The sequence below is a fragment of the Cervus canadensis genome, chromosome 30, assembly GCF_019320065.1.
Source record: "Cervus canadensis isolate Bull #8, Minnesota chromosome 30, ASM1932006v1, whole genome shotgun sequence".
NCBI lineage: Eukaryota > Metazoa > Chordata > Mammalia > Artiodactyla > Cervidae > Cervus > Cervus canadensis.
Genome location: NC_057415.1, coordinates 42,190,331 through 42,213,458, shown reverse-complemented (window position 1 = coordinate 42,213,458; position 23,128 = coordinate 42,190,331). Strand labels below are relative to the sequence as shown.

The following is a 23,128-nucleotide window of genomic DNA, read 5'->3' as shown; positions in this document are numbered from 1 at the left end:
AATTCAAACTGGTGAATTATATGTATATAAGTTATCTGTATACTTACTCCAGCAACTGATGTAAATCGTACTTCAATAAAGCCAGTTTGTTTGTTTAAAGCCCATGTGCTTTCCGGGCATCATTCTGCCAAGACATTCAGCAATAAAAGTGCTCTCTCTGTGAGTGGAGACGGCCAAGCAGTGGCTGAGCAGCCCCTCTGAGACCCGGGGGCGAGCAGCCCTGGGCTCCCTGGTTCCCTGACACCTCCACAGAGCAGGTGTGCAAGCCGAATCCCCTGGGGAGCTCCGGAGAACTTGGATTCCCAGGCCCCACGCCCAGCTTCGGAGTCTACGGCTCTGGGTGGGGCCCGGGAACCTGGGATTCTGAGGCTCAGCCCACACTGGGAACCACTTGTCAAAGCCCAGCACCTCTCACGCTGGGGGAAACTGAGGCCAGGCAGCCCTGGGGAGTTGCCAGCTCTGGCCATCGAGCCAGGGGAGGGCCTGGGCGGGACTGGAGGTCCCTTCCTGGCTCCTTTCTCCTTCCCTCCTCCGCCCACTCCATTCCTCCTGGCCCCCAGCCTCCTGGTGACTCAGGCCTCTGAGTCATCCAGTGGCACCACAGAGGAAACTTCTTAGGCAAAACAATCCCCAAACAAAGCCTCCCCCATCTGGGGAATAGGATAGGCCCAGGAGGCTAAGCCAGGGAGGGGAGGGGAACACAGGGAGGAGCCGGAAGCTCGGACCCCAAGCCCACAGAGCCCTAGAGAGGGCGCTTCCCTGCTCCCCTGAGTAAACGGCACTCACTACAGCACCCAGGAGGCTCACAGTGGGCCAGACAACATGGTAAGTCCTTCTCAGCTTCGTCTTCTTGACAATGCTTCCCAAGGCTAGCACATGCCCATTTTACAGATGGGGAAACAGAGGCTCAGAGAGGGTCAGCCCAAGGTGACACAGTTAAGAAGTGCAGAGCAGAGCCCAGAACCCAGGACTATCTGGCTTCAAAGTCTGGCTCTCACTCCTACGCACCTTTTAAAAACACCTCCTGTGTAGCCCGGCATGTAGACAGTGTCTCACCTACAGGAGACAGGTGAATGGCCCGGGAGGGGCCCGACCACACAAGCCTTTCTCCCTCTTCTCCCCGTGTCAGGCTCTGCCTCAGGACTTCCCGGCCCTGTGGGGTGTGCACATGAACTTGGGGGTTCCTCAGCAGCGGGAACACAAGGCAGGAAGCGCCCAGGGCCTGGTGAACCACCCGGGAGCAGCCCGGGAGCGGCAGGGCCCTGACGGATGAAGAGAATGGGTGTTTGTCTTTGGGGAACAGGGAGCCGGCAGGTAGGAGGAGGGAACAGCAGAAGCAAAGGCTCAGAGGTGCGGCCCCCCACAGCAAAGTGTAAACGCTGGCCAGGAGGGCCTGGGGTGAAGACCTGTGGGCAAACACTGGAGCGCCCTGACTGCGAGGGGTCCTGGCCCGCCTGAGGCTGGGGAGGATCTTTTCAGCCCAGAGAGAACAGGCTTGGAGCTGGTTTCATCTCTGCACGGGGCCTGGCCAGCGGCTGAACGGGGAGTCAGCACCCCTGGAGTCCTTCTTTCAAGCAGGCTTTGGGGACAACCCTAGACCCGCGGCTACTCACCCACGGGTCAGAGTCGCCCCCGAGGGCCTCTTCCTTCACCATGTCTGGGCTGGGCAGAGGACAGGCGAGCCTCTCCCGACCACACCGACCTAATCGCATCAGCCTATAAATAGGGCCCTGTGGCTTGGTCTGAAATAGCTGTGCCAGGCCCAACTCCACAGGCACCACCCGGGCATGCACGGTTCCGGAAATGATCCTTCTCGCTGACACGATTAAAACCCCAAACTTCCTCGGGAAACCATTGTGCATGTTCTAACTCAGTCTCTTAAACATGAGGCAGTGCACTGAGGGGGAAGCCAGCCACCCACGGCAGATGATGGCAGTGGGCCTGTGACTGTTTTTCTGCTTTCTGCTCTCGGGGACCCTGAGCAAGCCACTACCCTTCTTTGGGCCTCAGTTTCTCCAAATGTTCAACCTCCAAACTGGGAGGTTGAACATGATATCATTGGGGCCCTTCTAGCCTGGATGCTCCCCAGAATTGTCTCGGGGTAACCCCTACCCTCAAATGCTCATGCCACTGTTACCCCCTTCCCAGTTGACTTGGGGATTTTTTTAAGTTAATAATGACTGGTATTTAAAAATTAGAATTGCAATAAATACTTGAGTCAGGTCTACGCCCTGCCACTGAAAGGATGGGTGACCTTGGAAGGGTCACTGTCCCTCTCTGGGCCCCAGATTCCTCAGTCATAAGATGAAGGTGCTGGTAGGTTGATGCCCAAGGTTTATGACTATTTTTAATTAATTTTTTTGTGTGTTTGTTTAGTATTTGAGAGAACCAGGATAGGCCAGCCTGTGCTGAGTGCTGGGGCTAAAAGACAGCCAAGACCTGGTCCAGCCCTCAGAGCCGAGCCCTGTGCCAGACCCCAGTGGGGATACGTAAAGGCATTTCCAAACCACTTGGCATCCCACTAGAGGCCTCTTTCAGGGCTTCTGGGGACACCTTGCTTCCAGTTCAAATTTCAGATTTACGGTCACAAAGGAGAACTCCCCAAGGGATGGATGATGACATGGACTTGGCCACTACCTACCAACAGGGAAGGAAAGATAACCAACCCATCACTAGGTACCAGGCATATGCTTAGGACTTCACGTCCCATTATTAACCCTCAACAACCCTACTGTCATCCCCATTTCACAGATGAGGAAACTGAGGCTGAGAGGCGTTAAAGGACATGTCAAGGGGCACAGAGCAAGTCAGAGCTAGAGTAATGCTCGGACCTGTTGGCCTCTGGAATCCAGGTTGTAATCAAACCCCAGTGAAACAACTGAGGAGGGCTGACCAAAGGGGGAACGAAGGACAGGGGGCGGGAGAGAAACAGGCCCAGAGCGGTTTACTGCATGTGTCGGCGGGCGGGAGGGACGAGGCTGCGCCCAGTGACACTCATTCTCTCCAACCAGTTTTCTGAGATCCACCCCCTCTGCATCCCGCCAACTGATTGTTGTCACATCTCACTGCTCAAGCAACTCCTCAGCTCCAGACCTGCCTTGGGTCCCGGCATCCAGAGGGTCAGGACCCTGCCCTCAAAGCCTCCCCCTGTCATCCCACCCTCCTGCATTAGCCACTCTGCCCACCAGCTCCCAAACACAGAGGTGCCCCCAGGGGGCCGAGGTTTTGCACGCACCCCTCCCTCAGCAGAGCGCTAGACTCGGGGGACGCCCTCTGAGGCTCCAGGGGCCCCCGGGTCTGATTCACCTCCGCTCTCCAGTGCAGAAGCTTGACAATGAAAACACGCAAGGAGCCCAGAGAATGCTGGAAAGCGCACATTTGCAGGACGGCCCGACACCAAGCCTCATCCTGAGGCGCAGCGTCAGGACGCCACAGTGTGGAAGAGCCAAAAATTACAGCCTCAGGGCTCATCAGGGTGGGACTTGGCGACTGTCTCTTTCAAGGGTTCTGATACTGAAATTGGGGCAAAACTCTCCCCTACTTTAAAACCTCCAGTGCTTCCCCAGGGGTCCAGATAAAACCCCAGTCCCTAACCAAGGCCCCCAGGGCCGCACAGCAGAGGCGCTGCCTGGCCTCCAGGCCCTTCTGCCTTTGTCGTGTTCTTTTTTTCCAGCTCCTCCAGGCCTGGCTCACGCTGCTTCCTCTCCCTCACACTGTTCCTTCCATCTTCGGGTCTGAGCGTTTTCGGGAAGGCTTCCCTCATCTGTCCAGACAAGAGCCCGTCACACCCGCCCAGTGCCGTCCGCTCTCACAACGCGGGTCCCTTCCTTCACAGCTGGAAAAGGGATGAGTCTGTTACGTGGGTAACGGCTTCTGTTCGGCTTCCCTGGTGGCTCAGCGGTAAGGAATCCGCCTGCCAGTGCAGGAGACCTGGGTTCCATCCCTGGTTTGGGACGATCCCCTGGAGAAGGGCTATCCACTCCAGCATTCTTGCCTCAAGGATTCCTTGGACAGAGGAGCCTGGCGGGCTACAGTCCTTGGAGTGGCAAAGAGTCAGACGTGACTTAGCGACTAAACAATAATAATAACTTATATAAGACCCAAGATGGTAACACCCACAAGGGCTGGGAAAATCTCATTCTTTGCTGATTCTCCAACCCCCAGTCCAGGGCCTAAATAAATATCTGTCAAATGAAGGCACACAGGCATGAACAAATGAATGAGCGAATGAACCTATACGTTTAACTCCAGACAGAAAGTGGTCAGAATCCTGCTGAACGTTTGAGGGAGAAAAAACCAGAGCCCCAGTTAAGAAGGTTGCAGAAGGAGGAGACAAAGTGAACGATGCAGGCTGCCAGAAGCAAAGAGGAGAGAGAACGTCCAGGAGGAGGAGGCACCCGGGGCCGAGAGGTGGGACACGGAGAGCTGAAGATGGACACGGACAGGGTCACCAGGGAGTGGGCAAGAGGCGGGGCCCCGCACCGGGGCGGCGGGGCGGCGGGACGGCGTGAGCGTGCAGAGAGGCCTTGGCTGACAGGCGCTCCGCGGCTGCGCGCTTCTGCAGAAGCGGGAAAGCGGAAGATGGTCCCCGTGTCACTTCGCCAAAGCATTCAGAGAGTACAGCCCTTTCTGGGGACAGAGCACGCAGGCCATCGGGCTCTGGGAGTTGCCACGGCTCTGAGTCTCAGAGTCAAGAGCATCAGAGCCAGGACGGCCCCGCGGTCCATCGGGGCAGCTGCGGGAGGCCCCTCCGTCTCGGCCCTCTGTGGGAGTCCCAGCGTTGAGGACGCAGCATCGGAAGGCCCTTGCATCCGAGCTTGGGGAGAGAGGAACAGCACCAACTGTGGTCGGCTTGTCACGTCACCGCCTGGAAGCCAGGCGGGCTGCGGGGATGAGTAAGCTCTGGAGGTACTCGGCCCCTTCTCCTTTCGGCAGCCAAGGGTGATGTCACAACCCCGAGGGGTGTTTTCCAGGCTTTCTGCACCGTTACTATCAGAAACTCACTTCTCTCTGTTTCAACACTGGAAGCTGGGTTATCCCCCCAGTGGTGATCCTTCCCCTTTTTTCCAGCTCACGAAGCCCTTCGGCACCTGTGACCTCACGCAGTCCGCATGACAGCCTTGTTAGGTGGGTGGCGGAGACCAATGCACCCATTTCGCAGGCAGAGAAACTGAGGCCTGAGCTGGGAACTGAGCCAGGTCTCCTGCTTCTGGCCAGAGGACCCTGCACCCGGTGCCCTGCCTCTCACCGCCTCCGGGGGGTCACCTGTGAATCTGACAGTCAGGTGGGCCCCGCCCTGCCAGCCGTCCCAGGTGAGTATGACTCATGCTCCTTCCCTGTGACTCACACCTCTCACTCCTTCTCTGGTCAACAAGCCCCGAGCCTTGGCCGCCGCACCCCAGCCTTCCTCACCCTTCGGAAGAATTCCTGCACCTCCTCCTCACGGGAGTCCACCCTCCTCCCGAGGCGCTCACAGAGGCCTGGAGGGGGCAAGTGTTTCCTATCGCCACCCAGCGCAGAAGCAGCACGGCCGGGGGTGGGGGCCCCGGAGTCCTGGCCCCCAGCCCGCTTCTTGCCTCTTCCCCAAGGGATCACCCTCGCCTGGCCTCCCTCTCTAGGGAGGGTGAGGAGCAAATGAAGCAAGGGCAGAGTGCTCTCTGAGCTTTCCTAGAAAAGCCCCAGGGGCTGCCTTTGCATCCATGTGTGCCGACCGGCGGCTGCTTCCCCAGGCCCATCCAGACCCCCGGGCAGGCAGGCTGGGTTTAGGGGGACCCGGGGGTGCCTGCACTGCTTTACCTACCTCGTGGAGCTGTGAGTGAAGAGGGCGGTTCCGTCGGAAGGGGTCGGCACCAAGGTGGAGGCGCAGCTCGGGGGGTTAGCAGCACCACCTGGAAAGAAAGGGCCAAGACTCCCAGGCTCAGGGGCTCAAGGTCATCTGGTCAGAGCCCATTTCATGCTTCAGCTCCTCCCCAGCCCCCACCACCCCCCAACCAGGGTCACATGCCCCTGCTTGCACACCACCTGCATTGGGGGCACTCACTTCCCGCCAAGGCTGCAAACCTTCCATTCAAGAGTCTGGCTGGTTAAAAGAACTGTCGCTGGGATGTGCTGGAATTCTCTCTCCCTATGCCCCACTACACGCTGGTCCGAACTCTACCCTCTGGGGTCACCTGGAACAGCCTGTCACCCTGTTTCCCAACGGCTCCTTAGAGACTCGAAGACGGTAACCCTGGGTCCCTCAAGTCTTCTACAAGTTGTACACCCCTTTTGCTGCAGCTCTTCCTGAGATCAAGGTGTCTGGTTCCCTCCCCCAGCTTCCCTGATGTACTTCAAATGAACCCTGTCCCTACTGACAGCACAAGACCCAGAATTAAACACTTGGATGAGCTCTCTTCAGGGCAGGGCAAGCGAAACTCTCACCTCCATCATTCTGGATACCATGCTTCTATTAATACAGCCGAAAATCCCATGAGCATTTAAGGTAACCCCATTGTCAGACTGAATTCAGCTTATGATCAGCTTCAGAGCTGTGGCTTAAGATCCTGAAGTTAGACAAAAGGGCCCTTCATTTAACTAATATGTAACAACCAAGTTACATCACTTTTCTGAGCCTCCGTTTCCTTCTCTGTAAAACAGGAATTATGGGGTAGGTACCCCATGAGATCATCGAGTGAGTGAATAAATGAGTGAAAGTCGCTCAATCGTGTCCAAACTCTTATGACAATCAAATGAGATAAAATACATTAAGGATTTTGAATAATGCATGTGCCTACTCTATCACTTAACTCTCTAAGTCTGTTTTAGAAAGTGTATCTTTCTCACGCTGTACTTAGGCAGACTGTGGAGCCAAGCTGCTTGCCTGCCATATTCCCGCCTCTATGCCTAGCACTGCTCCACTATTGCAGGACTGTATTGCCATTGTATGCTGACGAGTCTGTGTCTCCCATGAGGCCATGGGCTCCATTAGGTTGCGTGGCTGCTGAAGCTCCAGGCCTGGCAAGTGACCTGGCAGACAGCAGGACCGGAGGGTATGCTGGGTGACCAAACGCAGGGCCAGCCCACGTGCACCCACAGTGGTTTCTGCAGCCGCATCTTTCAGCACCCACACTTTCAGAGACACCCTGGGTCTTCACCCTTTGTGACTCCCAGACTCCCAGTCAGCCACATTCAGGGAGCCTCGGAGCAAACGGGCTCCTGCCTGAACTGGAAAACGGCTCTGCCCAAACCAGCTTCTTCAAGCCAGGGGGACAGAATCCAAGATCCCAAAGGCAGCGGGGCCCTGCAGGCTCCCTGGATCAAGACTCAAGTGAACCCTATTCTTAGCTGACAGCAGACGGCCCAACATTCCTGGGGATTTCCGCATCGTGAGTGGCACCGGTGCACAGCAAGAGATCTAGAAAGAGGCCGGGTGCTTATCTGGGCCCTAGGGCCTGGAGGTAAGTGCCACCTCCATGGGCTCCCTTCAAAGAGTTCCACAGAAACTTCCCAGTTCCGTGGGGTACATGAACACAGAGCTGGGCTCCTGCAAATAAGTTCCCACTTTCCGTTAACTCCGTGAGGATCAACCTTTCAAATCCAGACCCCTTCTCTTCGACACACCTCCACATCTCACCCTCACCGTCTCTGGCGGTGCTGTAACTGTTCCCAAGGGCAACCTGGTTTACGCTCAAGGCTCCCAGCTCAGCAGCAGCAGCATCCCGCGTCCAGTCGGACACCGGGCACCCTCTCGCCTGCCAACACCGCTGGGTCTACCCGAGCGCATCCACTGCTCCTCACCCCGACGCTCCAGGCCCCTCAGCCTCTCACCTGGGAGACTGCCGTGCCTCCGACCCCGTCCTCCCACTTCCTCCCTCCTCCCCTCCAGAGCAAGCAGACCACGTTGCTCCTCTGCGCAGACTCAGCCTTGACTCCCTGAGGGCGCCCAGGTCAAAGCCAACGTCCTCAGCGGACCGTCAACCATCCGCGCCTTTTATGATCCGCCCTGATCAGAGTCTTGAGCCTCAGCTCTCCCCAGCTCCTGTCTCCCACCCACAGGCCGCCAAGCTCCAGCCAGGCGCAGCTGCGCCGTCCCTTAAACCTTCCTGTAATCTTTGCACAGACTGTCTCCTCTGTTCCCGAGCTCTCTTCCATCCCTGTTCTTCTTTTCTCCTTCCGCTCATGATGAAGCCCAGGTTTCCTCCAAGAACTCATCTCTCACCTCCCCTTCCCCGTGAGGCCGAGCTCCTCTGAGCCTCGGCCCAGCTCCCCTGCCACACTGTTACACTCTGCTCCCAAGTCTGCCTCCCCCGTCAGACTTGACCCGCTCCCGTGTATCCTAGCGCCGAGCTTAGGGCCACCACAGCTCAAGATTCAACGAAGGCAGAAACTAATCACATGCATGTACACGTGTGTGCACACGTGTGTAAACACTCATGCACAAACACGTCCAGAGAGACGGCAAAGGGTGCAGGTGCTGCCACCTATGGGCAAAAAGAGCATTACACGCTTTCCTGCGCTCTGGACACCGGGAGCCCTCTCGACTTTCAGATTCACTGGGTTTAGAGCTGTTGTTATTGTTTCGTTGCTAAGTCGTGTCCAACTCTGCGACCCCATGGACGCCAGGCTCCTCTGTCCCTGGGATTTCCCAGGCAAGAATAGTTCACCCCAGCTAACTCCAAGTCGGTCTGTTTCCCGTTTTGGACCTTAAGGCTGCCACAACTTAGAAACAAGGTCCGTAAACCACGGGCTTTAGTCCGCTGCCCACATGCTGCATGGAGCCCTAAAGAGGGGTGTCTCCTTCCAGTAATCACCGTCCTTGCCTGGGGCTCCGGTTTGCTGGGTTAGATCTTAGAGATGCCCACCCATGGAAGGAGTGGGTAGAGAGCTTGCCATTAGTGAAGGTGTATAAGCACCAGGAACCCCATCTGTTTGGATGGCTAAAGAGGAGCTTTCTGCCCTGTGGGGGTGAAGGGGTGACTGGGGGAAGCGGGAACAGAGGTGTTTTTCTCCCGAAAGACTGTTCCCAGATCGCTAAGAGGACCCTCAGATTTGGCGTGTGTGTGTGAAGTCACTTCAATCTTGCCTGATTCTCTGCGACCCTATGGACTGTAGCCCGCCAGGCTCCTCTGTCCATGAGACTCTCCAGGCACGACCACTGGAGTGGGTTGCCAGGCCCTCCTCCAGTCAGATTTGGTGAGGGTGTGTGATCTGTCCGGCGACGCCAGAAGGGTTCAGATGACACCAGTTGTCACTTTCTCAGCACCTACCAAGTGTTAATTCCGCACAGACATCATGTCTCATCCTCACAGCCCAGCCGGCAGCTGTATAGTCCCTGTCTTGCGAGGGAAGAACACAGGTTCAGAGAGGCGGCGTACTGCGCGCAGGGTCACACGGCCGAGAGGCGGAGTACTGCGCGCAGGGTCACACGGCCGACAGGCGGCGTACTGCGCGCAGGGTCACACGGCCGCAGTGCCCGAGCAGCTGCCACCGCGCCAGCCCGCCTCCCCGGTATCCCGGCCTCACTAAATTAAGCTGGGCTTCTTGCTTACTAGACAAAAGTATAAAGCTCCAGTTACTCTAGACCAGGGGTCAGCAAACTTTTACTGCAAAGTGCTAGGATTTCTCTGGGGGTCCAGTGGTTAGGACTTTGTACTCCCACTGCAGGGGGCACAGGTTCGATCCCTGGTCAGGGAACTAAGATCCTGCATGCCGTGTGACATGGCCAACATTTTTAAAAGGGAGAGAGAGAAAGAGAAAAGGAAGAGAAAAAAGCCAGATAGGAAATATTTTAAGGTTTGCAGCCACATATTCTTTCTTGTTCGGTTTTGGATTTTCTTTTTTTATAATCTTTTTAAAATGTAAAAACCATTCTTAGCTTGGAGGCATACAAAAACAGGCTGGGGCTTCCCCAGGGCCGTAGTTTGCAGCCTACAGCTGAAAGAGAGTCATACTTATAACCTTAAGTATAAAAACTTCTGGTGGAAATGTTTTATGCCAAACGCTAGGCCCTTCAGCTGTATTTCTCCCCCTTCAGATGGCATCCTACTGAGTCACTCTCTTCTAAAGAAGAGCCCTGCTCTGCTCTGAAATTAGGCAGCAAAATAACTCAAGGGCTGTTCAGATTCTAGAAACATAACTGTGGACCAAATACAGTTCACCTCAGTGCTATGAGATGACAGAAGCAAATACAACGGGTAGAAAGAACATCATGGATAAGATTTCAAGAGTTCTGGGCTCCAGTCTGGGTCTTGAACAAAGGATTTAGAATCTCACTAGGTGTCCCTGGTAGCTCAGCTGGTAAAGAACCCACCTGTGACTGCAGGAGACACAAGAGACATGGGTTCGATCTCTGGGTTGGGAAGATTCCCGGGAGAAGGTAACGGCAACCCGATCCAGTATTCCTGCCTGGAAAATTCCACTGACAGAGGAGTCTGGCGGGCTACAGGCCACTGGGTTGCAGAGTTGGGTGTAACTGAGCGCATGCGCACACACAGGCCAGATGTGGTCCCTGGACCCGCAGCATCTGCATTAGCCGGGAGAGCATTAGAAGTGCATGCGGGGACTTCCCTGGTGGTTCAGTGGTTAGAACTCTGTGCTCCCAATGTAGGGGGCACGGGTTCCATCCCTGGTTAGGGAAGATGCCATGTGTTGCAAGGCCAAAAAAAAAAAAAAATGCAGTGTCAGGCCCCATTCCAGACCTACTGAACCAGAATCTGCATTTTCACAAAATTCCCAGGTGATTTGGGAGCACGGTAAGTTTGAGATGCTCTAAAACATCTCTTATGTCCAATCACAACACTGTTGATAAAACCCTTCCCCTAAGGAGAGAAAGGGTCCAAAGCCATCTTTTTTGGTTTTGTAAAAATAAGTCTCTCCCGGTAGAGTGGGTTGCCATTTCCTCCTCCAAGGGATCGTCCCGACCCAGGGATGGAACCTGGGTCTCTGATGTTTCCTGCACTGGCAGGCAGATTCTTTAACACTAGCGCCACCCGTGATCTCAAAAAACACCCCACTTCAGGACGCACACTCAAGAGACCAAGACCTGCCACTGAGTCTTGAAATTAAGCCTTCGACCGGTGGAAAAGTAGACCCAGGTGGACGAGAGAAGGTGCCAGCCCTCAATTCACGGTAGGGGAACTGGCTAAAAAGGAAAATGACTTTCCCAGGACCACGCTGCCAGGACAGACTTGGGGTCTGACCACGGCCCAGTTCCTTAATCTTCCCAGGCCTTGGGCTTTATGATCACTGAAATCATTTTGGTTTAGATGGGTACTTTTGAAATCTCACAAGTGGTGGAGCAGCAATCAGAGAAGTTACTTTGAGCTTTAGGAAATTCACTTGCTCTCTCTGGGTCTGAGTATTCCTGGCCATGAAGTGAGGAGGTGGGACCAGGCAGCTTCTGAGGTCTAACTGTAAGGGTCAGAATCTGGAAAGGGCTTCTAGGTGAGGAGGCAGTCAGAAGAGGGGCCTTCTGCAGAGGGTGACCTCAGCCACCTCGATGTCTGGAAACACAAAGGTAAGTACTTACATCCTAAGCGTGGAGGCAGCACAGTGACCAGGCCGAAGCTCAGCTCTTGTGGCAAGTGCAAAGCAGAAACTGGGGTGGGAACCAGCTTCCCCCTGCCTCTTCTGCCCAGGATCTTAATCATTAGCGCTTGCTGATGCCAAACTGTGCAAATCTACAGGTATACCTCATTTTGGATTTCCCTGGTGGCTCAGACGGTAAAGCATCTGCCTACGATGCGGGAGACCCAGGTTCGATCCCTGGGTCAGGAAGATCTTCTGGAAAAGGAAATGGCAACCGACTCCAGTATTCTTGCCTGAAAAATCCCATGGACAGAGATGCGTGGTAGGCCCATGAGGTTGCAAAGAGTCAGACACGACTGAGCAACTTCACTTTATACCTCGTTTTATTGCACTTCAGTTTACTGTGCTTCATAGATACTACATTTTTTTTTTTCCACAAACTGAAGGTTTGTGGCAATCTTTGAGCAAACGGTCTTGTGACATCATTTTTCCAATAGATTTGCTTACTTTATTTTTCTGCATCACATTTTGGGAATTCTTGCCATACTTTAAACTGATTATCATATTTGTTATGGTGATTGGTCATCGGTAATCTATGCTGTTACTTCCACAACTCGCTGAAGGCTCAGATGATGGGCAGCATTTTTTAGCAATGAAGTTTTTGAATTAAGGTATGTACCTTGTTTCTTGAGACGGAATACTGTTGCACTACATAGGCTACAGCACAGTGTCAACATAACTTTTACACGAGCTGGAAAACCAAAAATTTTGTATGACTTGCTTTATCGTGATATTTGCTTTATTGCAGTGATCTGGAATGGAAATCTCAATATCTCTGAGTTATGCCTGTATTTGCTAAATGAAGAAATGTTTCAGAAGAATGGTCCCTGAGCCTTCTAACAGCACAGTTAGGCTTTATATAACCAGCCTCAGATGTTCCCCAAGAAAGACTGGTGGAAATGCGAACTGCTTTTCACTGAACTGAACAACCTTTCAAGGGTGGAAATTTGGCAAAATGTAGCAAAAGCTGTAAATGTGTGATTTTCGACTCAACAACTCCATTTCTTGGGCTCTCTTCTAGAAAACAATGAGAGAGGAATAGTTTATGCACTAGAATATTCACTGCAACACTGCTTATCAGCAGTCTGAATGCCTAATAACAGAAGATGTGAAGTGAATCACTCACATCATAGATATAATAACAGAGAATAACAAAAAAATCAGGTCAGCATTTATCATTTTAATAATAAAAATGTGAAAAAATTTTTACAAATAAAATTCATTATTTTCTTTAATCACCCAGTCTATTAGAATGAAAGATTTTAGATAAACATGCATTTATCCACTTAGAGTATACTTTTAAAGCTCTTTAAAAAATTAAATTTAGAGTACTAAATAACATGAAAAAATATTTATGTTATAGCATTTGGGGAAAAAAAAATGCAGAAAGTCAGAATAGAAGATTACAGATGTGGTATGACCACAGTCCTGTTGGGGGTAAAAGAAAATGTGCTGAAAAAATTAGGAAGGAAATGCACCCAAATGTTAACACTGATTATCTTGTGTTGGCAGAATTATGGACAGTTCTTATCCTTAAATACTATTTTTATTTTCTACACTTTCTATCACAGTTATTATATTTATAAAAAGGAAAAAAAGTCACTGGAGAAGGGGAGAAAAAAAGACATATCCTACGGGTATCCCACCCACACCACTCCGCCACTCCTCCGAAAGTAACCAGCATTTACTGAGTACCCACCAAGGGCCCAGCCCTGCCACAGCCACTAAAGAGGGAAAACTAAGGGCCAAGCCCCGCCCTGAAGGCCCACATATACTGTATATATATTCTTTGTTTGACAAATAAGCTGGGATCAAATGATATCCTTGCTGAAGTTGGAAAGAAAGAAGGCTGTTTGCTTAACCAGTTCAGCAGAATAAATAAATCCCCTCCCACTGGTGTGGCAGCTTCATCCCAGTTCCCTGAGAAGCTCCATGGCTCAAACTGCCTCTGGAGTCCCCCTTGGGAAGAGCACGTTTCAGGGATACGTTACAGCCTGGGAAGAGAACTGTTCATCCTGAGTCCAAGCATTGAAATCAAGAGGTGCAGAGGCTCGCCCTGAGACGGAACCAGCAAGGCACCAGAAAGCAGCAGGATGGGGGGCCTGGGAAAGAACCTATCTGGCTACGTGGTCCCTGGGGACCCCGGGCATGAACACTCACATCTTCAGACCTCAGTTTCCTCATCTGTAAAATGGGGCCCATAACAACCTCAGGGCTACTGTGAGGCTCAAAAAAGAGAAAGTAAGGCATTTCATTTCTCTGGGCTGAGCCTCAGTTTCCTTATCTGTGTTAGTCGCTCAGTCGTGCCCGACTCTTTGTGACCCCATGGACTGCAGCCCACCAGGCTCCTCTGTCCATGAGCTTTTCCAGGCAACGATATTGGAGTGGGTCGCCATTTCCTTCTCCGGGGGATCTTCCCAACCCAGGGATCGAACCCGGGTCTCCTGCATTGCAGGCAGGTTCTTTACTGACTGAGCTACAAGCTAAGTAAGTTCCTTATCTGTAAAACTGAGTAAATTGTCTCCTCCCTAGAGAGCTGTTAAAAAGGTTAAACAAGGTGGTAAAAAATGAAAAGTGAACACAGACAGTAAGAATGCCACAGACAGGGGTCCTCACCCTTAACTGCTTGTAGAACAGGAGAATGGGACACATGCATGAATCCTAGGCCTCAACTGCCTTATCTGTAAAATGGGCAACCAACTGGATGCGCAAAGACCCAATTTATAAACAGTAGCTGAATCTCCAGCTGATGCTGGTGCAAGTCACTCAAACAAGGGTGACTGCTGTGGGCTCATTTTATGCCTAGAGAGGTGCAGGTCCCATGTCCCTGCAGTGAGCACAAAGCCCTCCGACTGAGGCCCCCAGAGCTGGGAAAGCGTGACATTATTCTGCCCGCCCGCCTAACGCCAGGTGGACACTGGGGCCCAGCGGAAGGCACGGACTAGCTCAGGTCACCCAGTATTTTGTCAAGTGGAAAAACCAGGACTCAAGCCCAGGCCTTCTGCTGTCCAGCCTTGCCCATCACACCCACCGCTGTTCTCTGCCCTGCCCTTAAATTGCTGATGTGGTCCTGGGCAGGGCAGGGGAGAGCAGTCCGTGACAGCAGCGGGTGGGGGTGGGGAGGAAAAGCCGGAGAGCGGCAGGAACCCAGCCTGCCTGTGGTCTCCAAACTCACAAACCACATCAGGCTGAAATATGACACACGCTCACTCGGTTGAAAGGGAGGAGATATTTTTACTTAACATCCCCCAGCTGCCTGAACACTGGTCTCTTTCTTTCCCTCCCCCACAAAATACATAGCTCCTGGGACCAGGTTTTCCCTGCTTCTGCCGGCATTTTCTCAGGAAATAACCATGGGGAGGGGCGGGGGGTGGAGGGAGATGTTGCCCATTCTTCCTGGCTTCCTCAGAAAGCTTTCCTGAGCAGGGACTCCAACGGTGAAAGGAGGCTGGGCCCCCAGCTACCTCTCTGAGTGAACCTGGGCAAGTCTTTGTTCTCTCAGAGCCTGGATTTCCTGAAATGGAGGAAAGATGGACCTACACTCTGAAGTCCTGTAGATAGTACAGAAAAGTGTGAGTTTACTAACAGTCCCGAGAGGCCCCTCCAGGCCTAAGCTCCCCACACCACGCATACTGATTAGCATCCCTCATCACGGCCCCAGCAAAACTCGACCTTCAGTCCTCATAATGTCAGGACTAGATGGCTCCTCCAGTAGAACATTTAAGGCAGTGATTAAGAGCTATAGCCCTACAGTCAGACCTCCAGAATCCTAGCACTGACACCTAACTGCCTCACAAGCCAAAGTACATTCCTTAGCCTCTCTGAGCCTCAGTTACCTCCTCTATAAAAGCAAATAACAGGACCTAACTCAGAGACATGATAGTGAAGAACCAACAAAGTAATTAATGCCCCAGTGCTTGGTTTACTAAAAGGTAGCTTTTTATCATGGAGACCAATATCATGGAGACATCCCCCCATTTTACAGATGAGGACACTGAGGCCCTGTGAGCCGGGACTTGCCCAAAGTCACTCAGAAGAACTCAGATTACAGCTCCACTCCTAAGTCAGTGCATCTAACTTCTCTCAGTTCTGCCATCTCTAATAACTAATATGCACGCTCAGAGACTAGATATGGGCTGTAAAGTTCTCTCGAAGAAAACCAGAGACCAGCGCTCCAGCAGGGGATGACAGACTGCAGAAATCGTCTCTATGACCTGACGACGTCTCACCAGAGGCCAAACTGCCCACATGGCGTGGGGAGAAGGGGCCCTCTGGCACTGGATGGCTAAGAAGTGTGAAGGCATCCAGTCTTCAGCTCTTGCTTGTGGCAGTGCCGCAGAGCTGCACACACAGGGGTCAGCAGGGGCCACCTCTGGGGCAAGAAGGGGGTTAGAGGGATGAGGCTTACTCTATACTCTTCTCTAGGCTTGAATTTTTTTTTTAAGAGTTTATTTTCAATCGGAGGATAACTGCTTTACAGTACTGTGTTGTTTTTTGCCAGACATCAACATGTACCACCTACAGGCACACGCATGCCCCTCCCTCCCGAGCCTCCCCCCCACCTCCCGCCCCAGCCCCCTCCTCCAGGCTGTCACAGAGCCCCGGATTTGACCTCCCTGTGTCACACCGCAAGGCTTGACTCTCTAACAATATTTCCTTGCTTTAAAAGTAAAACTCAATACTGAAAATCTCAGAATAACTTGGCAACCTTGCCCAATAGCTATAAGCCCACTGCTTGCTTTTAGATAAAATTTACTGCCAGTTTTGACGGGTTCTTCAGCTGGGATTCCACTCTGGTCCATCCCGTGGCCATTGGTCTGGTCCAGACCCGCACTCTCTTTCACTTGACCATCCAATAGCCTTCTAAGGGGTCGCTGTACCTTCAGTGTGGCCCCTTCCAAAGCATCTGCTACATTAGCCACCAGATCGCTGAGAGCTGCGATCACTGCCCTCAGGCTAAAGTCCAAGCCCTTGGCTGACAATCTAGTTCCCTCTTGACTTACAGCCTCAACTCCCACCACTCCGTCTTTCCCTCATCTGCCATCCTCGCCCTGTGGGTTGCTCAGAAAACCTCAGTGCCTTTGCAGGATCTGCTCCTGCCTCTTAGCACGTCTTACTGCCCATCACGTTATCTCCTGAGCAACTATTACTCATTTCTGAGGTCTGGGTGGCCCAAACAGACTTAGTCACCCCTTTATAGGCTGAAGTTAATTCTCAGTATTGCAGCTTGTTCCGACCTCTATAGATGAGAAGCATCTTGAGGACAAATATCTTTGCCTTCCTCAAGGCTCTTGGGCCCTCACAGGGCAAAACACTGAACACAGGCCCTGAAGAGTGCTGAATCAAGGAAGAAGGGAAGGAAGGAAACCCCTCCTGGGAGATGCCTGCTTTTCCAAATTCATGTCTGTCCCCAGTAAAAAAAAAAGACTATGGAAAATTCTGGAGTAAAGTTCCTTTCCCAGATTCACACGGAAACCTTTTTTGCTGCGAAACTCACCCGGGTGCCAATTCAAGCTCCCCCGGCTGTTTACGATTGCCCTGGCATTTATAAATAGTGAGGCCCCAAGAAGGAAAATGGAGTTTCAAGGGAACTGGAAGCTGACAGTCCCCGCTCCCAACCTTCCTCCTCCGCTCCAAGCCTCTTCCCCTTAATTAACATCCCCAAGAAACATCTAGCAGCACTCCAGAGTGTGAGTGTGTCTTGGAGGTGTGTGTGCGTGTGTGTGTGTGTGTGTGTGTGTGTGCACGCAGTGCTCAGGGTCTTAGTGAATGGAACTCGAGACTCAAGAAGAGTCTGAAGCCCCAGGAGCTAAAAGTCAGCCAAGTGCAGATGGCCCTGGGGCCCAAGCCGGCCCCTTCCTCACTGTGTGAGTATCAGCCGCTCACCCACTCTCAGGGCCCTGCAGTTTTCTCAACTGTGGACCACGCTGTGGTCACTGTAATCGCAGTGCAGCGAATTCATAGGGCTCCAGGAGAGCCCACCGGTCCTGAGAGAGCAGGACCCGAGGCTCACGCCTCAGAAAAGTCCCCGGAGGCCCTGGCTTCCACCACAAGCAGTCACCCCCAGGGCACCCTGATTGTCCTCGGCTCTCCTGAGTTCTGGGTGTCGTAAAGCTGTCCTCTCTGTTTTGAGTTATATGTGAGGGCGGGATAAAGGGCGGATGTCTGGGTGTCTGAGGCCGAAGCTCCCTGCAGCCCTGCCAGCCTCCTCGGCCCGGGGCCTTGCCTTTGGCCACTGCCGAGAGCAGCCGGGCTGCGCCGGGCCAGGGGACACGCTGTATTCAGATTCTGAGGCGTCTGGACCCAAGCAGAGACGGGGCCCCAGGGAGAAAGGCTGGTTCCAATCCCTGTCCTCAGCTCTGAGTTTCCGTGTGAGTCAGGGAAGGGCCCGTGCTCCGCAGGGCGGAGGGACAGACAGCGCCGACAGGTAGCAGAGGCAAGCCGATTCCAGACCAGTTAAGAGGAAGAACTTTCTAACAGTTCTGGGCCCAGAAAGAGGAAGGAGGTTGGGGCGGGGGGGCGGGGGGGGGCGCTCATCGCCAGGGGAGGGCAGGCCAAGGCATTAATCCTGGAGATGCGCGAGGCAGACTCCCCGGCGGAGCCGCCGCCCAGACCGCTGCAAGCTGGAGACCACCCGCCGGCGAGTGCGGGGCTACCCCGGGCCCACGCACCCCACCGGCGCGAAGTGGGTCAAAGTCAGCTCGAGTGCACCATGGGGCCTGTGGGTGGAGGCCTGAATCTCCTCACTCCCTACCCGAGCCCCCCAACTCTCCCCGGCCCCCGGAAGACACGCAAGGTGAGGGGGGTGGGGAGCCCTTTTTCCGCGATGCCCCGGCTGCTGGGCCGAGCTCCAGGTGCGGGCGAGCTCGGCCGGCGCGAGGAGGGAGAAAGGACCCAGAAGCCCGGGATCCCCGGGTGCCCCGGGGTCGTGGTCGCTCCCCTCGCCTACCTGCGGCTGCGGCGCTGGCGACGGCGGCTGCTGGGTCCAGCTGTGCTCCGCTGGCTCCGGGCGGCGGGGCTGGGGCGCCGCGGGCGCGGGGCCGGGTGGGCAGGGCGCGGGCGGGGGCCGCCCTCGGGGCGGGGCCGCCGGGCGGGGGGGCGAGGGGAGGAGCGCCGGCCCCGCCCACAGGCGGCCGGGAGGACGACGACTCCGGCTCCGGACCCGCCCGGACGTGCCATTTGCCTAAGGAAAGGCGAGCTACCTGCTTCACACGGGAGGAAACTGAGGCCCGGAGCGCCGGGGGCAGATCGACAGGAGCCTGGGAAGAGGGGAGGAGACTCGCGGGGCGCCTGGAGCTGGGCTGGGGCCAAAGAGCTCAGTTGGGATGGGCAGCCTGCGGGATGCCCTCAGGGGATGATCTAGGCAGTCCACAAAAGCAGAAGCGGAGGGTGGGCAGCAGCGAGAGACCCTGAAGGGAACAAAGGAGCAGAATGAGTCCCGGTTGCCTTCAGAAACGAGAACTACACGAAATGCCAAAGCGCAGGCCTGTCCTTAAAATGTTAAGCTGGGGCTTTGGAGTCAGACCACCTGGGCTTGACCCCTTGACACCTACTAGTCCTGAAACGTTGGGCAAGTGACCTAAGGTATCAGTGTCAATTGCCTTATCTGTAAAATGGGCATCATAATTTCATCTTCATGTGTCTGTTGGGAAGACGTAATGAAAGAAAGTCTCTTAACACCATATCAGGTACTGTGAGTTCTCTGTAAATGGAAGGTTTTATTAGTGTGATGGCAGATATTATTTTAGGTGACAGAGCAAATCCACATTGTCAAAAAGATGAATGCAAGGTCACTTCTAAACAAGTGTAGTATTTTATTTATCGCAATAGCATCTCTTGCATTTGAGAGAGAGCCAGTATGATGGATAAGGGATTCCCAGGTAGTTCGGTGGTAAAGAATCCACCTGCCAATGCAGGAGACATAAGAGACACAGATTTGATCCCTGGGTGGGGAAGATCCCCTGGAGAAGGGAATGGCAACCCACTCTAGTATTCTTGCAGGGAAAATCCCATGGATGGAGGAGCCAGGCAGGCCCCAGTCCATGGAGTCACAAGAGTCGGAAACGACTGAGCGACTGAGCAGGCACGCATTTACAATGGAACAGGGCGTAGAATAGCCTCTGACAGTCTTGCTGCACGTGTGAACTCCCGGTCTCTTGAGCTGCCCTGTGACTCCTAGTTGGGAGACCCACATTATAGGAGATGAGAGCAGAGGACTGAGGTGTCCATTCCCAGCCTAGGTGATGGGAGCAGCCCCACGTTCAGCTGGGCAAATCTCCCTCCAGCACAAGAGAAAATATACAAAGTCAATAGCTGCTGGGTGCTGGGAATCAGACAGAGAATCTGGTGTTATTTAAGTAGCAGAGAGGCTAAGGGCACAGCACTCACTTCCTGGTTTTTCCATTAAGTAGCAGCCAGGGAAGCCACAGGGCCTGGAGATTCCCAGCCTGGTTCTTCCCCTGCCGCAGCGGCTTTCTACATCTCTAGTGATGACAGGAACCATTTCTTGAACGCTTGGGCCATGCTCTGCGGTTCCCGAATGCTCCCAGTCTTCATCCTCACCTCCTTGCCTGCTTGATCCTCCCCCTCCCCCGCACACTCCCCCGCACACTCCGACACCCGAGGTGGGCATCCCCAAGTGCAGTTTTCAGACGAGGAGACCCAGGCACCGGGAGGGTTAAGCGGCTCTCCTGAGCTCACACTAGTGACACTGGACGCATCTGGGGGCTTGGCCCCTTCTCCTTTGCTCAGCGTCCTCTGTCTCACTCTGCTGCTCCTCCCAGCTGGCTTGGGAAACTGTCCAGTTCCACTTCCTCTGAGAAGTGAAGCAAGGTGCCTCCGCTCACCCGCAGGACGTCTCCTGCTCTCTCACTCCCCACCGCCTGCTTTTTCTGGAGGCGGCCTGTGGGACAGGTGGGGAGAAAGGCATAAACACAGACTGTTCGGCTCTCAGCTCTCTGATTACAGCCCCTGGCACACACATGACCTGGAATTATCGAACGTGCCATTTCCAACCCCAGCAACTTCTCTCGGGCAAAGAGAGGGAAACCTCTGAGTCTGAGTGTCCAGAGAACTGGGAAGTACGATGTTGGGAGGGAGGCAACGTTGGGGAACATCTAGTCCCACCCCTTATTTTAGAAGTGGGGAAACTGAGGCCAAGAATGCAGAGAGGCTTGCCCACAGAACCCTCTGGTGACTCCATTTGGCACTGGAGAAGCCCATACGTCCAGGCTCTCACGGGAAATAATTTAAAGTAAGGATTATGACGACAATAGTGACGGCCAGTAAGACTCAGAGGGCCGAGCGAACCCCTGGCACTTTACTCTGTGTGCATCAACAGGACGGTGGGTGTGTCCCAGCCAATCAGGGTGTATCTTGGCCTGACCCTTCAGTCAGGGTCAGGGCTGCCTGGCATGGATGTGTAGATACCCTCTCTTGTCGCCTTTTTCTCACTGCTTTCTGGACTCCTTTTGGACTCCTTTTTGTACACTACCCCATAGGTCTAGGGGTCAGTAAAGGTTATTTGCCCCGTATCTCACCTTCAGAGTGAATGTCTTCTTGTTCTTGCTGACATGATTCTCCTCTCATGGAAGCACTTTGACGTCTTTTGTCAGAAGACCACTTCTTTCCTGGGAGTGAGGATGGGGGAAACAAAAGCCACACCCAGGCCATGCAATAGACAACTTGGGGGCACCCATTCCCTCTTCTGAGACTGCCTTTCCCCACCCACAGGGGTGGCCCTCACTTGGCCCCCATGATTTCATTTTAACTCCTAGCCCACTCCAAACACATTGACGCCATTAGGAGCGACACCACCACCAATCTAGACTATCAGAATGTGGAATTACAGTTTGGAACAGAACAATCCTGGTTAATTAACTGGGCCTGTGAGGACCAGCCATCTGTGAAGGCCAACTTATTAAGAAAAGACTTTTTTTTAATAGAATTTTATTTATTTATTTTTAGTGTGCTGGGTCTTCCGCTGCTGCTTGGGCTTTTCTCTAGTTGCAGTGTGAGGGCTTCTCACTGTGGAGGCTTCTCTTGCTGCGGAGCGCGGGCTCGAGCGTGCTCCCGCCTCAGGACTTGCGGCTCCTCGGCTCTAGGAGCTCAGGCTCAGTAGCTGTGGTGCGTGGACTTAGTTGCTCTGCAGCATGAGGGATCTTCCCGGACCAGGGATCGAACCTGTATCTCCTTCATTGGCAGGCAGATTCTTAACCACTGAGCCACCAGGGAAGCCCAACACAACTGTTTTTTGAGCAGTGAATGCCTTGTATCAGGTTCCTAGAAGCAAAGCCCAAGTGGAGATTTTGTGCAAAGGGAGAATTGAAGTGCTCTCAGGAGATCCTGGAACGCCCCAAAGGACCCAGGGCCGGGATGCAGCCAGGCCTCGGGGTCAGAGTGGAAGCAGGGCCTGAGCACTAAGGAAACCCAGCAAGGACTGTCACTCCATCCTTCGTATCTCCCCATCTGCTTCGCTGCTCTGCCTCACGTCAGAAAGGAACCTCTGCTTTCCACAAAGTGACTTTTACCAGCAGTAAGCTGGACTCACTGTCTGTGGCCCACATGCCAACTTGGGTCAGATGCCTACCCTTTATCCAGCTGACTCTAGCCGGAGTGGTGGGGTCAGACTGCCCCAAACTGGCTGCTCCCTCTGTAACCAGTGGATGGACAGAAGAGGGGAGAGGAAGTCAGGCAGAGTGAACAGCTTCTCTTGGGGGAAGGCCGTGAAGAGTAAGAATGGGGGTAGAAATGGGATGGCATCTTTCGCTGAGGGCGCAGACTAAGTGAAGACGTGGAGGCTGGGGGAAACCAAGTCTGCAGAAAGGAAGGAGCCTGTTATTTGCTTCAGCCTGGGCGCCCTTGGTGGCGTGCCGGAGCCAACTTGAACTGGCTTATAAGAGCTGCTTGTTAAGTTTCCAGGAATTTTTACAGCTAGCTGTTAAACACAGTCTTCAATAAAAATTAATGTTTATATGACTATTATTAAAAAATCATAAAGGTGATAATGTCTCAGAACCTGTCACTTCCTAATTATTTTACTCTCCTATGACCTATAGGCTTCCTTGATAGCTCAGTGGTAAAGAATCTGCCTGCCCTGCAGGAGACCAGGGTTCCATCCCCTGCTGGTTTGATCCCTGGGTTGGGAAGATCCCCTAGAGAAGGAACTGGCAACCCACTCCAGTGTTCTTGCCCGCTAAACCCCTTGGTCAGAGGAGCATGGGGGGCTACGGTCCATGGCGTTGTGAAAGAGTCAGATACAACTTAGCAACTAAGCAGCAGCTATGATCTATCTATGCTCTCAAGGATTTTGTTTTTAGCTATTTATCTATATGGTAAACATACTACGATAAATAGTGTGCTGTTCCCCATCACTTCCCAGCTTCACATTCAGTGATGTCATACTGGTAACCTGAAATCAACCTTGGTGGGGTTATTTACACCAGGGAAATCAGCAAAGGCTGCAGACATCAGAGCTTCCCTTCTTCCTGACTTACCCCACCCTCCAATCCTACCCAAGAGCCTGTTGTTTAGCATTTAGCAGCACCCTGGGTTTTCCCCATCC

The 23,128-nt window shown here is 53.4% G+C and overlaps 1 protein-coding gene and 1 non-coding gene across 4 annotated transcripts in view; one reads left to right on the top strand and one right to left on the bottom strand.

The window, feature by feature from the left end:
* The window catches only part of GSN (gelsolin), a 56,827-nt gene extending 38,178 nt beyond the window's left edge, over window positions 1-18,649 (bottom strand). For all 3 annotated transcript variants that reach the window (XM_043453644.1, XM_043453645.1, XM_043453646.1), the window contains exons 1-2: window positions 18,515-18,649; window positions 5,801-5,888 (exon numbers count right to left, since the gene is read on the bottom strand). The gene's annotated coding sequence lies outside the window, so the exon portion shown is untranslated. The remainder of the gene's footprint in view (window positions 1-5,800; window positions 5,889-18,514) is intronic.
* Window positions 11,683-11,755, top strand: TRNAR-ACG. The gene has a single exon. It is a non-coding gene; the product is annotated as a tRNA-Arg (tRNA).
* Window positions 18,650-23,128: the final 4,479 nt, after the last annotated feature.